At 40.1% G+C, this 16,536-nt stretch overlaps 1 protein-coding gene across 1 annotated transcript in view; it reads left to right on the forward strand.

Moving 5' to 3' along the window:
* Positions 1–16,536, forward strand: part of EXT2 (exostosin glycosyltransferase 2) — a gene marked incomplete in the record, with an annotated part of 392,946 nt that overhangs the window by 361,308 nt on the left and 15,102 nt on the right.

A 16,536-nucleotide genomic window follows, 5' to 3' on the forward strand; every position in this document is an offset into this window, starting at 1 on the left:
TTGCTCTTATATTACAAGTTGAAAGTAAATGTGAACGTGTGAGCGCAATCACAATTTACACTAGAATGATTACTGCAACCTCAGAGCTGTGGTTAACTGTTTTGCGAAACAAGAAAAAGTCACAAAACACATCAAAAATACATCACAAAGTTGCACTCATAATAAGACCATCTAATAAAAATATTCAATAATAATATTGCACAAAATAATTTATAAAGGCTCAAAGATATGAGATTGCAGGTGTTAGAAAAATAAAAGGCAGCCAAATGGCTTTAAAGTGCCATAAAACATGTTAAGATCTGTGCATATCCTAAAAGGGCTAATTAAGTAAAAAATAGTTTGCATAAAAATTTTTTTTTAAATTACTGGCAAGTATTTTAAAATAATTTTCAAAAATAAGCAAAATTAGTTACATAGCCATGCTGTCTGGAGTAAACTGATCCACCCCCCCTCCCTTATTGGTATTTAGCATCAGAAACAGAGGCATTGTATTTTAACTGAGTTCACAGCAACTTATTTGCTTCTAGGCATGCTCCAAACAATGGTAGATATAGATAGAACCATAGAAAGAAATGTGTGGTGGAGTTAGCGTTGTACATTTCAGAAACTTAAAAGAAAGGGTTAATGGCGAGGCACTGCAATATAAATTTGCAGGTCAAGTAATTAAAGTACATATTATATTTTGTCTCTATCCCAACTTGTTTTATGTTCCTTTAACATTGAGATTACATACATATATATTTCTAAAGATCTATATGTATGTATGTATGTATATATAAATGTCTATATATGTGTACATATGTATTTATATATGTGTATATGTTTTTACAGACATTACACATATAAACACATACATATGTGTACATATATAGAACTGCATTGGAGCCCTTTGCTGTTAAGTAGATGAAAACATGTAAAATCATATTTATGCAATATTCATATTTAATAAAGGTTTTTAACTATGTACTGTAAATGTTTCACATTCCAATGTTCTGCACATAGGGGAATATGTTCTATGTATTTCTAAATAGATATTCATACATATATATATATATATAAGTGGCCCTCGGTTTACAACGGTTCAATTTGCACCGTTTCAGAATAACAACCTTTTTTTCCAGTCATGTGACTGCTATTGAAAAGCATTGAGAAGCAGTGCATTGATTAAAATAGTCAGTAGGTGGAGCTGTCCGCTTGTGTTGCAGCAAAGCCAAGCAAGCTGAAATTAATCAGTTTAACCAGACCTGAGCTATCGAGCAGATTTCAAAGGAACAAGATCTTCCTGTCTATAAATCAGTCCAGATTGGAATGCATAGAAAGAACTGTTTGCAGAAAAATGCAAGTAAAGTCTGTGTTGTGTGATTATTTTATTAGGTTTATAATACTGTTTAGCATTTAAAGTCTTCATTTCAAAGCTTTAAAAATAATGTATTAGGTGTTACTTATGACAATTTTGAGAGGGGCCTGGAACCTAACTCCCTCACTTCCCATTAACTTACATTATAAACTGGGTTTCAATTTACAACAGTTTCGATTTACAACCATTCCTTCTGGAACCTAACCCCGGCGTAAACTGAGGGCTACCTGTATGTGTGTGTGTATTTATGTGTATATATATATATATATATATATATATATATAATGAAGGTAAAGTCCAGCACCAATTTCTCCTTTGGGTGATGGGTGCAAGCTGCTTCTGTCCCACCAAGACAGATACATATAGAAATATAGAATAAGCTGCAGCACTCCAAGTTTCTTTTTTTGTGATTTTATTACAAGCAGTAAGACATAGGCGACGTTTTCGAGCTTTCGCCCTTTCTCAAGCCAAGTCTGAGGGCTACCTTTATGTGTGTATGTGTATATCTCGATACCTATATATAGTCATGTGTATATATAAAGGTATAAATAAATATTGTACCAAAGAAACATCAGATATATGTAGAAATATTTATTTGTAAATAAATAGAACATTTTCTTGTATGTGGAGAACATTGGAATGTGAAATATTCAGATTTTCATGTCGGGTTAGCACAAATAAGATTATGCCTTTCTGATGTCTACGCGTGAGTGGGGTGTTATTTTATTTTTTTTAATTTTTTTTGCAACATGACGAGCGCAAAAAAGTTTAATTATGTGTAGTAAATATGTTTCCATAATTTATGTGGTTATTTGCTAACTAATAAGATAACAAAATTGCAGTAGCAAGCATTTTAGATTCCAGTAACAAGTCTATATTGGCAATGTTTGTGCGTTAATATTGAAAACAATTGCAGCAAGTGTGGTGTTAATATATTTGGAGAGTTCTCACATCTAGCTGTTATGTTAATATGTTGAACTACAGAAATGTCTTGTAATTATCACCTAGCAGTTTGCAGGCTGTGCTTACAGACTAATTTGTTGCCTTGGCAATAAGGTGCAGAAAGTGTTAATAAATTATGCAGTGCTATCGTGAGAGGTATAATGACCTCCATATTATATTTTTCTTCTATGTTAATGTAACACTAAACTGCTGTTTTTTCCTGTATATGGCAAACTGTGCACAAACTGCAATTTCAGAGCCACTTGTCAGATTAATACCTTGCCGTATCCATGTCTATGGCAAGTAAATAGCAAGGAAACTGGGTAATACAGTTCCTTCTGAGGGAAAGACAAATGTTGAAGTTATTGTCATCTCATATCAGCAGCACAAAGCTTTTCTCATCTGTTCATGACTTAAAGGGACAGTCTACTTGATAATCTATATTGCTTATTACCCATTTCCCGGTTTTGCATAACCAACACTATTGTATTATTATAGCCAATCAGTGCTGACTCATAAATAACTCCACAGGAGTGAGCACAATGTTATCAATATGACGCACATGAAGTAGCACGTTCTAACTGTGAAAAGCTGTCAAAATGCACTGAGATAAGAGGTGGTTTTCAACGGTTTAGAAATCACCTTTGTTTAGCTTTCAAAAAAGAATACAGAGAGAACAAAACAAATTTGATGATAAAAGTAAATTGGAAAGTTGTTTAAAATTGCATGCCCTATCTGAATCATGAATTTTTAATTTTGACTAGACTGTCCCTTTAATGCAAAATTTTGTAATGCACACTAAAGGGAGCATTGAGATATTAAATCCTTTTTTAAAGACATTTGCTTTTCTGAATACAGCGTCCCTTTAGGGATTACATTACAGCAAAAGGGGCAAAGTAAATAAAAAAAAATTCAAGTATATTGCAAAGTTTTATTTATTTTTTACTATACATAAACATTTTATATTCCAATCTCAGTGTTTCATGTTACTACTAGTGTGCTAGCATAAGAAACCAATTTATGACTTGTTTAACCGCTGCTTTACGTATGCTTGATAGAAAATCGTATAATGCCACTTAAACAAGAGGAACTAGAATAACTGATTAAAACCAGATATGCGCTTTTCCCTCTTGACATTACATAACAGTGTATAAGGTACTTATGAATGCCTTGCCTGCTTACATATTTCAGCAGTCTGATTTTATATATTTCTAAAGCAGAGTTTTTCTACTCTAGTCCTCCCTAACAGGCCAGATTTTCAGGATATCTGAACCGGTACACAGAAAAACGATCGATACTTTCAGCTGCAGGCATTGAAGGAAAGAAGACCGCTGCTCACTCCTAAAGCTAAATCCTAGCTACCTATCAGCGGCATTGAATGCAGACTGCCGCTCGCTCCTCCTAAATCCTAAATGTCCTTAGTAACTTGTACTTGTTGTCGGTCTCACTCTGTCACCTCACCCGGTCCCCAAATTAGTAGTCAGTGGGTGGGATTGGAATGACTGACAGCCAGGCACAATGGGTCACCGCCAGGATCGGCATTAAAGGCATTCCAATCCCAACTACTGACTTGGGGACCGTGTGAGGAGACAGTCAGACTGAGACCGGCAACAAGTAAAAGTTACTACGGACATTTAGGACTTAGGAGGAGCGAGCGGCAGTCTGCCTTCAATGCCGCTGACAGGTAGCTAGGATGTAGCTTTAGCTTTTTTTTATAGAATAGAGAGCTTCACCGCATGCTCATATAACTTACATTACAACTGCTAATTCTAAGGTTAGCTCTCTCTAGCATTGCAACAGACGCATCTACACAATGATCTCCCCTACCAGCCCTCTTTAGTTGTCTGTTTATGGGAATTACACTGAATGGATTACTGACTTTTACTATTTTACCGTCAGCTATCACTTTCTGTCTCAAAAATGACAATGTCTATCAGGTTCTTTTTCCACCTGCCAAAATGACCTGAAATACCTACAGCAAGATGCTGTCAAAAGTGTAATGAGATATACTGCTAGCTGGTTTAAAACTAAGACCACCCATTCTACGTGGAATTAACATACAAATGCATTTTCAGCAGCGCAACGCTTCTACACGTATTTAAAATTTTCTAAAAGCTTTCATATTTGCCTGAGATTTCAACTTTGCTATCATTGCTTTTGATAGCCTAAAGAAACCCACAATTCGCTATGATTACTGCTTTACAAATGCTTTACAAATTATCGGATCGAATACTTGGTGCGATCGATAATTTGCACTGCAGGGACATCTATCGTAAATCCTTTCAAACAGAGAAGACACACATACGTATTTAGGTTGGTGGGCGTAAAATTAGTCTGTTGGGACGCCAGTGGGGAACCAATCAAAATGGATTTCAACTGATTCGTCATTACAAAACAAAATACATTTTAATAGCCGGGCAGAGTTACGGAGATAGAATTGTGTGGTGTAAAATGTTTTTTAATAACGATGTTATAAAATTGATGACTTAAACTCACACTAATTTTGGACTTAGTATATAAAGCTTCATAGCGATGCATGACCGTTAACTTTTCCTTTAACCTGCTCTCACCCAAGGCAATCCTGAGAATCTGACCTGTTAGGGAGGCCAAAGGACTGGTTTGAAAACCTCTGTATCTCAAATAAGTCATGCCAAGAGCACTAGACTGTTTATGTCACCAGTGAGAAGGTCAAAAGTATACAAACTAGTCTCTGCCTTTGTACCAGTCAGTCTTTTTAGTTCTCTGGGATTAAATGCAAACTTTATTATTGTTGTTGAGTGAGTGTTTTTTTTTTAATTGTAACTAGCATTTATAGGAGACACATTGTGGTTATTTTTGTCTTTAGAGGGACAGGAAACCCTAACATTTTTCTTTCATGATTTCGACAGAACATACAATTTTAAACAACTTTCCAATTATCAAATTTGCTTCATTCTCTTGTTATCATTTGCTGAAGGAACAGCATTGCACTAGTGGCAGCAAGATGAACACATCTAGTTAGCCAATCACAAGAGACAAATGTGTGCACACACCAATCGGCAGCTAGCTCCCACTAGTGTAGGATATGTGCATATTCCTTTTTCAACAAGGGATATCAAGAGAACAAAGCACATTTGAAAATAGAAGTGAATTTAAAAGTGTCTTATAATTACAAGGTCTATCTGAATCATTTACGTTTATTTTTTACTTTGCTATCCCTTTAAACATTCTAATAGGGAAATATGTAGTTATCACATCTCTTCTGGCGGTGGTGCTTATCTGCAGCTGAAGAGTGATGTTCGCCTCCCTGTTTAGTATGTCATGCTCACAGCCCCAGGAATGGCAGGAATTTTCATGGGAGAGACACATGCAGGGCTCTGCACCCCTTGTGCAGGTCTCTTGCCGTCAGTTAACTTGTTATCCTGCAGCATATCTTATATCACACAGGCTTATTCGCTTCACCTGGCCAGAACTAGTTAAAGGAAACGCATATTAAAATACTTTATATAAAAAAAAAACATTTTTGATTGAAGCATATTTTCAAAACTGCTCTCTCTGGATCATTTCATGGTGCCTAGTGCCCAAGTTCGGCTCACAAAGAATGTGGGAGTCATTTTTTGATTTTCATGACAATCATACTTTTAAAGTAAAGTCAAGTAGTGTTAAAGGGACAGTCTACACAGAATATTTGTTGTTTTAAAAGATAGATAATCCCTTAATTACCCATTCCCCAGTTTTGCAAAACCAACACTGTTATATTAATATACTTTTTACCTCTGTGATTACCTTGTATCTAAGGCCTCTGCAGACTGCCCCCTTATTTCAATTCTTTTGACAGACTTGCATTTTAGCCAATCTGTGCCCACGCTTCGGTAAATTCACGTGCATGAGCTCAATGTTATCTATATGAAACACATTAACTAACAACCTCTAGTGGTGAAAAACTGTCAAAATGCATTTCGATTAGAGGCGGCCTTCAAGGTCTAACAAATTAGCATATGCACCTCTTAAGTTTAGCTTTCAACTATGAATACCAAGAGAACAAAGCAAAATTGGTGATAAAAGTAAAATGGAAAGTTGTTTAAAATGAAATGCCCTATCTGAATCATGAAAGGTTTTTTTGGACTTGACTGTCACTTTAAATTTCAGGCTCTCTCCAAAAACCTCATTGTACCTTAGAAAACATACATATAAATTGTATAGGTTAAAGTGACTGTCTAGTGGAAAATGTATGTGCTTTAATTAGCGCTTGTAATGAATTATTCCATGTTTTTAGCTCATGCAAAGTGGTATAACACATAGGTAAAGTTCTGATGAGAGGCCCAAAGCTTTGCAGATGCTAAGATGCATGCAGCTGGTGATTGGCAGGGTCATGTGACTGCCGCTGCCGTGCTGTTTCCTGCTCGTAACCAGCAGTTCTCCACATCTACCCAGCAGGGCTAGCTATATATATATATATATATATATATATATATATATATATATATATATATATATATATATATATATTTTTTTTTTTTAACCCCCTTTGTGGGTTTTAAAGGGACATTAAGCACTAAATACATTTCATGCACCTCTCTCTTATTATGGGTGCCACCATTTTTTGAACCTAGGTTTCACTACAGGTTTTGTAAGGAGAGTTGCTGCACGTGTGCAAACCCATCAGCACTAGAATGCAGTGAAAGCTAGATTTCAACATGGTGGCTCCCATCACTAAAGAGGAGCGGGGAATAACCTCAATACTATGCTTATAAAATGCATTTAGTATTTACTATTCATTTTAACACAGAGAGTTCCACAGCAAGTAGCGGGAGGGAAAATTACACGTTTAACCCCTTAGTGACCAGAGCACTTTTCCATTTTCTGTCCGTTTGGGACCAAGGCTATTTTTACATTTCTGCGGTGTTTGTGTTTAGCTGAAATTTTCCTCTTACTCATTTACTGTACCCACACATATTATATACCGTTTTTCTCGCCATTAAATGGACTTTCTAAAAATACCATTATTTTCATCATATCTTATCATTTACTATAAAAAAAATTATAAAATATGAGGAAAAAATGGAAAAAAACACACTTTTTCTAACTTTGAACCCCAAAATCTGTTACATATCTACAACCACCAAAAAACACCCATGCTAAATAGTTTCTAAATTTTGTTCTGAGTTTAGAAATACCCATTGTTTACATCTTCTTTGCTTTTTTTGTAACTTATAGGGCCATAAATACAAGTAGCACTTTGCTATTTTCAAACCATTTTTTTTCAAAATTAACGCTAGTTACATTAGAACACTAATATCTTTCAGGAATCCCTGAATATCCATTGACATGTATATATTTTTTTTTAGAAGACATCCCAAATTATTGATCTAGGCCCATTTTGGTATATTTCATGCCACCATTTCACCGCCAAATGCGATCAAATTAAAAAAAACGTAAACTTTTTCACAATTTTAGGTTTCTCACTGTAATAATTTACAAACAGCTTGTGCAATTATGGCACAAATGGTTGTAAATGCTTCTCTGGGATCCCCTTTGTTCAGAAATAGCAGACATATATGACTTTGGAGTTGCTATTTGGTAATTAGAATGCTGCTAAATGGCGCTGCGCATCACACGTGTATTATGGCTAGCAGTGAAGGGGTTAATTAGGTAGCTTGTAGGGAGCTTGCAGGGTTAATTTTAGCTTTAGTGTAAAGATCAGCCTCCCACCTGAAACATCAGACCCCCTGATCCCTCCCAAACATCTCTCTTCCCTCCCCTACCCCACAAATGTCCCCGCCATCTTAAGTACTGGCAGAAACTCTGCCAGTACTAAAATAAAAGGTATATTTGGGCTTTTTTGTGCATTTTTTGTTAGCATATTTACATATGCTTCTGTGTAGGGATCCCCCTTAGCCCCCAACCTCACTGATCCCCCACTAAACAGCTCTCTAACCCTCCCCCTCTGACTTAATGTGCGCCATCTTGGGTACTGGCAGCTGTCTGCCAGTACCCAGTTTAGTGAAAAAAAATGCTTTTTTTTAAATAAAATATGTCCCTTTTCTGTAGTGTAGCTTTCCCCCCCCCCCCCCAAGACCAACCCCCCACCCCTTCCAGATCCCTTAGATGGTTTTGAAAAAAAGTATATTTAATTTTTTATTTACTTTTACTTTTTTACTTTTCTGTAGTGTAGCGGTTCCCACCCGCTCCCGCCCCGTGCACGCGCCCCCCCCCCCCCCCCCCGTGCACGCGCGCGCGCCCGTGCGCGCCCCCGACGGTCCCGATCCCGATCCCGCCCCCCGTGACGTCACGCGCAACACCGATGGCCGCCCACCCGCCTCCCAATTCGGCTCCCACCCACCAACGATACCGGCCATCGATGTCCGGTGCAGAGAGGGCCACAGAGTGGCTCTCTCTGCATCGGATGGCCATGTATGGTTATTGCAGGATGCCTCCATATCGAGGCATCACTGCAATAACCGGAAAGCAGCTGGAAGCGAGCAGGATCGCTTCCAGCTGCTTTCCACACCGAGGACGTGCAGGGTACGTCCTCAGGCGTTAACTGCCTTTTTTTTGAGGACGTACCCTGCACGTCCTCGGTCATTAAGGGGTTAAAAAAAAAAAAAAAAAATTAAAGCATGTATGTCCCTTTAAATATAAAAATGCCAGAAATAAGATTTTTGTGCCCACCATACTCCTCATTGTGTAATTTGCCCCTTACGATCGGTCAGGGTTGCTGTGTGTTAGTTTATTTCTGGAAAGTATTTCATTGGGTTGTCTCCCGACCACAGCTGAGTGACTTGAATACTCTGAAGCTACCTTGTTCTCCAGAGAGCACTGGCGTTTTTACAGCCGTAGTTGCCATCACTGATCAGTGAGAGATGAGTTGACCTTTTGGGTTAAATGGCTGCTCTTCTCCCCAGCAGAGAGCTCCTGTGGATAGAGCAGAAAAATGTTAGCGGATGAGAAGTTAGGGAAATCTTGTAACTATATCATGGCCGCTGTTGTAGAAACGTTGCCTATAATATATAATAAGCTTTATCTGCCCCAGCCTTTTACAAGATTCGGGTATTTAAAGTGACATGAAACCCAAATCTTTTCTTTCATGATTTAGAGAGCATGCAATTTTAAACAACTTTGCAATTTACTTCTATTATCTAATTTGCTTTATTCTCTTTATATTCTTTGTTGAAAAGCATATCTAAATAGGCTCTGTAGCTGCTGATTGGTGGCTGCACATAGATGCCTCATATGGTTGGCTTACCCATGTGAATTGTTTTTCCTTCAACAAAGGATATCTGAAGAATAAAGCAAATTAAATAATAGAAGTATATTGAAAAGTTATTTAAAATTATATTCTCTGTCTGAATCACAATAGCAAAAATTTGGGTTTCATGCCCCTTTAATATTTGCACCAGAGTTGTTAATTATAGGTAACAGGATCATAGTTATAGGGATAGTAACTATGTTGTAATTACAGTATTGTCTGCTTCATTGCAATAAATTAACATTAGCAAAGAGATTTTTTTTTTATGCACGCACATCTTGTTTGCTGGAATTGTTTTTCAATAGCCAAACTTCAGCCACCACTTGTCTCATTTGCAGGAGCAAATCAGGACCTGTCACTAGAGTAGACAGACTAGCCCCAGTCCTTATGTTAACAAAATCTTTATTGTTTTGTCTTTCTTAATGTATAATCTCTGCAGAAGTGAATTCGAGATAGATTAGTGCCAGGGTTAGGCTTGTGTCTCACATGCTAAAGGGGTCAAAATAAATAATACAAATATATTGTAAAGTTATTACACATAATTAACTTTTTATTTATAAGTGATTACTGACTCTTTAACCCCTTGTATGCTGAGGAGGATCCAGTATGCCCTCGTCCTAACTAACCTTGACATACAGACAGCACGACCCGTGCTTCTCAGTTTCAGCATCTTATTTTTTTGTAGCATTCAGTATATGTCATAGTATGTGCTTCTGCCACAGAGGCTTGGAAATAAAAATATTTTAAGGGCCAATATGTAATTCATATGAAATTAGAATAATTTGACGTGACATTTGGGACAGCTGTGGTTTTTGTTTTTTTTACCATTCTTTATTTAGTGTCATATGTTTACACATTTTATTTACAGCAGCAAGTAGCTTCTTGCTGGTAGCACTGTGTGATACTTGTAAGATCCAAACTGTAACAAAACACAGCATAGAACCTCACAACACACACTGCTTGTTATGTTCATAATAGTATGGTCACCCTCTAGGGTGAATGCACCAAATGTTTTATAAGTGACAAAAGTATTGTATATGTTGCAGTGATGGTACCCTCAGGCTGGCAGTTCACTTTTTTTTTTAAGCTGACCTGGTTTTGGCTGTGAACCTGTACTGTATCTCTCTCCTTTGATGATGGCATAATCCACTCTTGGCAGTTGTCCCATAAAGAAACATAGATGGCCTGTATATACTAACTTAAAGGGATATGAAATTCAATTAGTTTCTTTCATGATTCAGATAGACTTTAAACAACTTTCTAATTTACTTCTGCTACATTAGTCTTTATTCTCTTGGTAGCTTTTGTTGAAAAGCAAATATGATAAAAGAAGTAAATTGGAAACGTATGTTATGCTCTGTCTTAATTACAAAAGAACATTTTTGAGTTTCATATCCCTTTAATGAAATGTAATCACTTATTATGCAAAAACGAATAGGGTTGAAAGATTATAGTTTTCAGAAATCCGTTCCACTCTAGTAAAATCTGAATAACACTGTTCGATTATTATTGCTTATTAGTATTTAATTATTAAAACAAGTGATGGTAAATCTTAGTGTTTGTAAAACGCTAGGATTTACCATTGGAACAAATAAAGGGGACTTTCAGTCATGAAGTATAAAATATTTAATTCTGAGAATGTCTTTATTTCCATCTTAATGGGAGGAGAGTCCACTGCTTCATTACTTGTGGGAATTAAGAACCTGGCCACCAGGAGGAGGCAAAGACACCCCAGCCAAAGGCTTAAATACCTCCTCCACTCCCCTCATCCCCCAGTCATTCTTTGCCTTTCGTCACAGGAGGTTGGCAGAAAAGTGTCAGAAGATTTGGAGTAGTCTCTTATGGAGGGTAGTACTTTTCGAAATGGGACTGGAGTTTTAAGTAGTATCCTGTCAGCCTCTCAGTGAGAGCATGGGTGAAAGTTAGAGTCAGGAGATGCAGGGAGAGTCTTTCTGCGAAACCATCCCGACTCAGTTTAACAGCTCCATTAGCAATCAGCGTTGACGAGTTTTGCTGCTTGCTTTTCTTCTCTCAAGTCCATGTCAGGAGCAATGCTACTACCCTGTCTCACTTGTGTTCCTGTTCCACGGCGTTGATTCTGGTAAGATCGGCCATTGGGATATAAAGGTGCCATTTATTTTTTATCGAGTCCGTAATAAAGGTGCAAGCTATGGAGGACTCTATGTTAGAGGATACTCCCTCTTTAGCCAAACCCATTAACTGTGTATATTGTGAGGAGGTTCCAGTCGAACCGCCTACGCAACTCTGTTCCACATGCTTTGACAATATTGCTATTTCCAAAAAGAATAAAGTATTTAGTACGCCTGAGCCGTCCACCTCTGATGGCTCCCCGCCCCGTGAGGTGTGTTCCCTGCAATCATCTCGGATTACACAAGCAGTTCCCCAGGGCCTTACTAATCCTCCTGCGGAGGGGTCCTTTGGCCTCCAGACTTCGCCGATCAATTACAGACGGCGGTTTCTGCGGCCATTAATGCGATGCCTCGCCCTACTAAGCAAAAGAGGAAGGTACGACACTGCTATCCGTCTCAGGGGTCTTCGACTCCGCTGGATGTCTCGGATAGATTATCCGCTGAGGACAACTCCGACTTATAGGAGGATGTCGCTTCTGGGTCGGAATCGGCTACGTCTAGGCCTCTGTCCTGAGGAGCCAAAAAGAGGTGCTTGCTACATTGGAGGTTCCGGAACCGAAACTACCGGAGGAACCTTCGATCCCTAAACTGGATAGGGTTTATGAGGACAGGGTAGTGCCCCCGGCCTTCCCAATTCCAGTCAAAATGGCTAACATTATTAAGAATGAAGGGGAGAAACTTGGTTCACCCTTTTCCCCCTCTTCTTCCTTTTAAAAAGCTTTTCCCCATTCCGGATGTGCAGCTTGAACTGTGGGGAACGGTCCCTAAGGTAGATGGTGCTATCTCCACGCTTGCTAAGAGAAGGACTATTCCGCTCGAGGATAGCTTCTCTTTCAAGGAACCCATGGATAAAAAGATGAAGTCCATACTGTGGAAGATGTTCCAACTCATGGTATTCGTTTTTCAACCGGCGGTGGCAGTCGCTGCTGTGGCTGGTGCAGCTACCTTCTGGTGTGAAGCTCTATCAGCTATGGTCAAGGTCGAGACTCCTCTCAATGAAATTCTAGAACAAATCAAGGCCTTACGAGTGGCGCATTCGTTCATTTGTGATGCTAACATGCAGATTATTCGCCTGAATGCTAAGATGTCAGGTTTTTCTGTTTTAGCCCGCAGGGCTCTGTTGCCAAAGTCGTGGTCTGCAGACATGACTTCTAAGTCTCGCTTGCTTTCCCTCCCATTAAAGAGGAAGGTTTTGTTTGGCCCGGGCCTGGATTCTATCATATCTACGGCCACGGGTGGCAAGGGTGCCTTCTTGCCTCAGGATAAGAAGGCTAAACCTAAGGGATCTACTTTTCGTCCCTTTCGTGCGGACAAGTCTCAGCGCCAACAGCCTGCCGCAAAGTCGGAGCAATCCAAGGGATCTTGGAAGCCAACTAACTCTTGGAACAAGTCCAAGCAGTATAAGAAGCCCGCCTAATCAAAGTCGGTATGAAGGGGCGGCCCCCGGTCCGTCTTCGGATCATGTAGGGGACAGACTATCTCTTTTTGCGGAGATCTGGAGAAGAGACGTTATAGACCCTTGGGTTCTGGAATCCTTACAGGATAGGTTTCCAGTCGTATCTGCCCAGAGGCAGATTCCTCCTGTCAAACATATCTTCAAGACCAGAAAAGAGAGACGCCTTCCTGGGGTGTGTGAGGGATCTCTCATCTCTCGGTGTAATCATCACAGTCCCTCCGGCAGAAAGAGGCCTGGGGTATTATTCAAACATTTTCGTGGTCCCAAAGAAGGAGGGCACGTTCCGTCCAATTCTGGACCTAAAGGCCCTAAACAAATTTTTATCCGTTCCGTTGTTCAAGATGGAGACGATCAGGTCAATTTTTGCCCCTGGTTCAAGAGGGGCAATTCATGACAACTATGGACCTGAAGGACGCTTGCCTTCACGTTCCAATCCACAAGGATCACTTCAGGTTTCTAAGATTCGCCTTCCTGGACCAGCACTTCCAATTTGTGGCTCTTCCATTTGGTCTGGCGACTGCCCCAAGAGTCTTCACAGGTTCTGGGAGCTCTTCTCGCAGTAGTGAGAGCCAGAGGAATTGCAGTGGCACCTTATCCGTCCTCCTGTCTTGTGGAGGATCACTCGAGAGCTCTTCTCCTTCAGTCCCAGGAGTGGAAGATAAACGAAGGAAAGAGTTTATTGGTCCCCAGCAACAGGGTGGAATTCCTGGGTACGATAATAGATTCTTCAGCCATGAAGATATTTTTGACAGATCAGAGATGCTGCAAGCCATGGTATCCAGCATAGATGTCATTCCATTTGCCAGGTTCCATCTCAGCCCTCTTCAGCTGTGCATTTTGAAACAATGGAACGGCGATCATTCAGATCTGTCCCAACAGATATTGGTGGACCCGACCGGGGCAGTTGTCTCAGGGGACATCCTTTTTGAGACCATCCTGGGAGATTGTGACCATGGATGCAAGTCTATCGGGATGGAGTGCCAGAAAGTCACAGGGCTGATGGACTCGAGAAGAATCAAATCTACCGATGAGATATTTTGAAACTTCGAGCGATATTCAACGCTCTGTGGGCTTGGCCCCTTCTGGGGTCGTCCCGATTCATCAGATTCCAGTCGGACAACATTACCTCGATTGCTTACATAAACCATCAGGGAGGGGACGAGAAGCTCCCTAGCCATGAGGGAAGTATCTTGGATTCTGTAGTGGGCGGAGACTCACAATTGTTTGCTCTCAGCGTTCCACATTCTGGGTGTGGACAACTGGAAAGCAGATTTTCTGAGCAGACAGACGTTTCATCTAGGGGAATGGTCCCTCCATCCTGAGATGTTCGCAGAAATCTGCAGCAGATGGGGGACGCCGGAGATAGATCTCATGGCGTCCAGACTCAATTGCAAGCTACCCAGATACGGGTCGCGATCCAGGGATCCCCAGGCGGAACTGATAAATGCCTTGGCGGTACCCTGGGACTTCAACCTAATTTACATATTTCCACCGTTACCTCTTCTACCTCGGGTAGTGGCCCGCATCAAGCAGGAGCAAGCTTCAACTATTCTGATTGCTCCGTTGTGGCCGTGGAGGATGTGGTTTGCGGATCTGGTGACGATGTAGTCATCTCCGCCGTGATCTGCTGGTTCAAGGTCCCTTTCTACATCAAAATCTAGATTCTCTGAAGCTGACTGCGTGGAGATTGAACGTCTACTCTTGGCCAAGAGAGGATTTTCGGAAAAAGTGATTGACACTCTCGTTCAGGCCAGGAAGCCGGTCACTCGAAGCATCTACCATAAGGTGTGGAGGACCTACTTGTCCTTGTGTGAGGAACGAGTATATCCCTGGCATAAGGTCAGGGAATCCAGGATTTTGGCCTTTCTCTAGGGCGGTCTGGATAAGGGTTATGCCGCCAGTTCCCTAAGTGGATAGACCTCGGCTTTATCTGTACTGTTGCATAAGAAGTAGGGCTGCAACAACTAATCGGTAAGATTGATCATAAAAATAGTTGTCAAAGAATCTCATTATCAATTAGGTGGTCAGCGATTAGTTGGTTAATTGCACAGCACCAGCTGCTTCAATCCGATGAACTCCTGCACATGATATTGTGCAAACATTTTTATTTTAATTTTTTTTTTTCTATCCGATTAATCGGATGATTATTGTCCGATTAATCGGATGATTATTGTCCGATCGGATAGAAAAAAGATTAAAAAAATAAATAAATTCAATTTTTTTTGCACAATCTTAGTTGCAGTAGATCATCAGATTAAAGCAGCTGGTGCTGTGCAACTGACCAACTAATCGCTGACCACCTAATTGATAAAGCGATTTGTTGACAACTATTTTTATGATCAAACTTACCGATTTAGTTGTTGCAGCCCTAATAAGAAGCTTGCAGAGCTTCCTGACATTCAGTCCTTTGTTCAGGCTCTTGTTTGGATCAGGCCTGTTTTCAGGAATCCGGCTCCTCCTTGGAGCTTAAACTTGGTTCTAAAGGTCTTGCAGAGGGCTCCGTTTGAGCCTATGCATGCATTTGACATTAAGGTTCTTTCATGGAAAGTCCTATTATTACTGGCTATTGCATCGGCACTAAGGCTGTTCTTCGCACTGGATTGGGATTCCTTCCCATTGTGATGTTGAGTCGTAACATCAATCAGGAAATAGTAGTTCCTTCTTTGTGTCCTAACTCTTCTTCGAAGGAGAGTTTACTTCTTAATCTGGACGTGGTTCGGGCATTGAAGTTTTATCTTCAGGCCACAAAGGCGTTCAGACAGACTTCGTCTTTATTTGTTGTGTATTCAGGGAAGCTCAGGGGTCAAAGGGCCTCTTCTCTATCTTTTTGGTTGAGGAGTATGATCTGTCTGGCATTTGAGACAGCGGGACACAAGCCTCCTCAGAGGATTAAGGCTCAATTGACTAGAGCTGTGGCCTCTTCTTGTGCCTTTAAAAATTAGGCTTCTATGGAGCAGATTTGTAAGGCGGCCACTTGGTCTTCCTTACATACTTTTGCAAAATTTTATAAATTTGACTTTTTTTGCTTCGGCGGAAGCAGCTCTTGGGAGAAAGGTTCTGCAGGCTGTGGTGCCCTCAGTATATGGTCCGCCTCCTTTTACCCTCCTGTATTTTTCATTCAGTGTCGTTTAGAGCTTGGGTATTTGTTCCCACAAGTAATAAATGAAGCAGTGGACTCTCCTCCCATTAAGATGGAAAACATAAATTATGCTTAACTGATAATTTTGTTTCCATCTGTGGGGGAGAGTCCACTGCCCCCGCCCGTTTCTCCGTTGGGCAGACCTAAATTTATTAATAATTTTCTGGCACCATTTATACCCTGATATTTCTCCTACTGTTCCTTGTTCCCTTGGCAGAATGACTGGGAAATGAGGGGAGTGGGAGAGGTATTTAAGCCTTTGGC

The sequence above is a fragment of the Bombina bombina genome, chromosome 7 (assembly GCF_027579735.1).
Source record: "Bombina bombina isolate aBomBom1 chromosome 7, aBomBom1.pri, whole genome shotgun sequence".
Classification (NCBI taxonomy): Eukaryota; Metazoa; Chordata; class Amphibia; order Anura; family Bombinatoridae; genus Bombina; species Bombina bombina.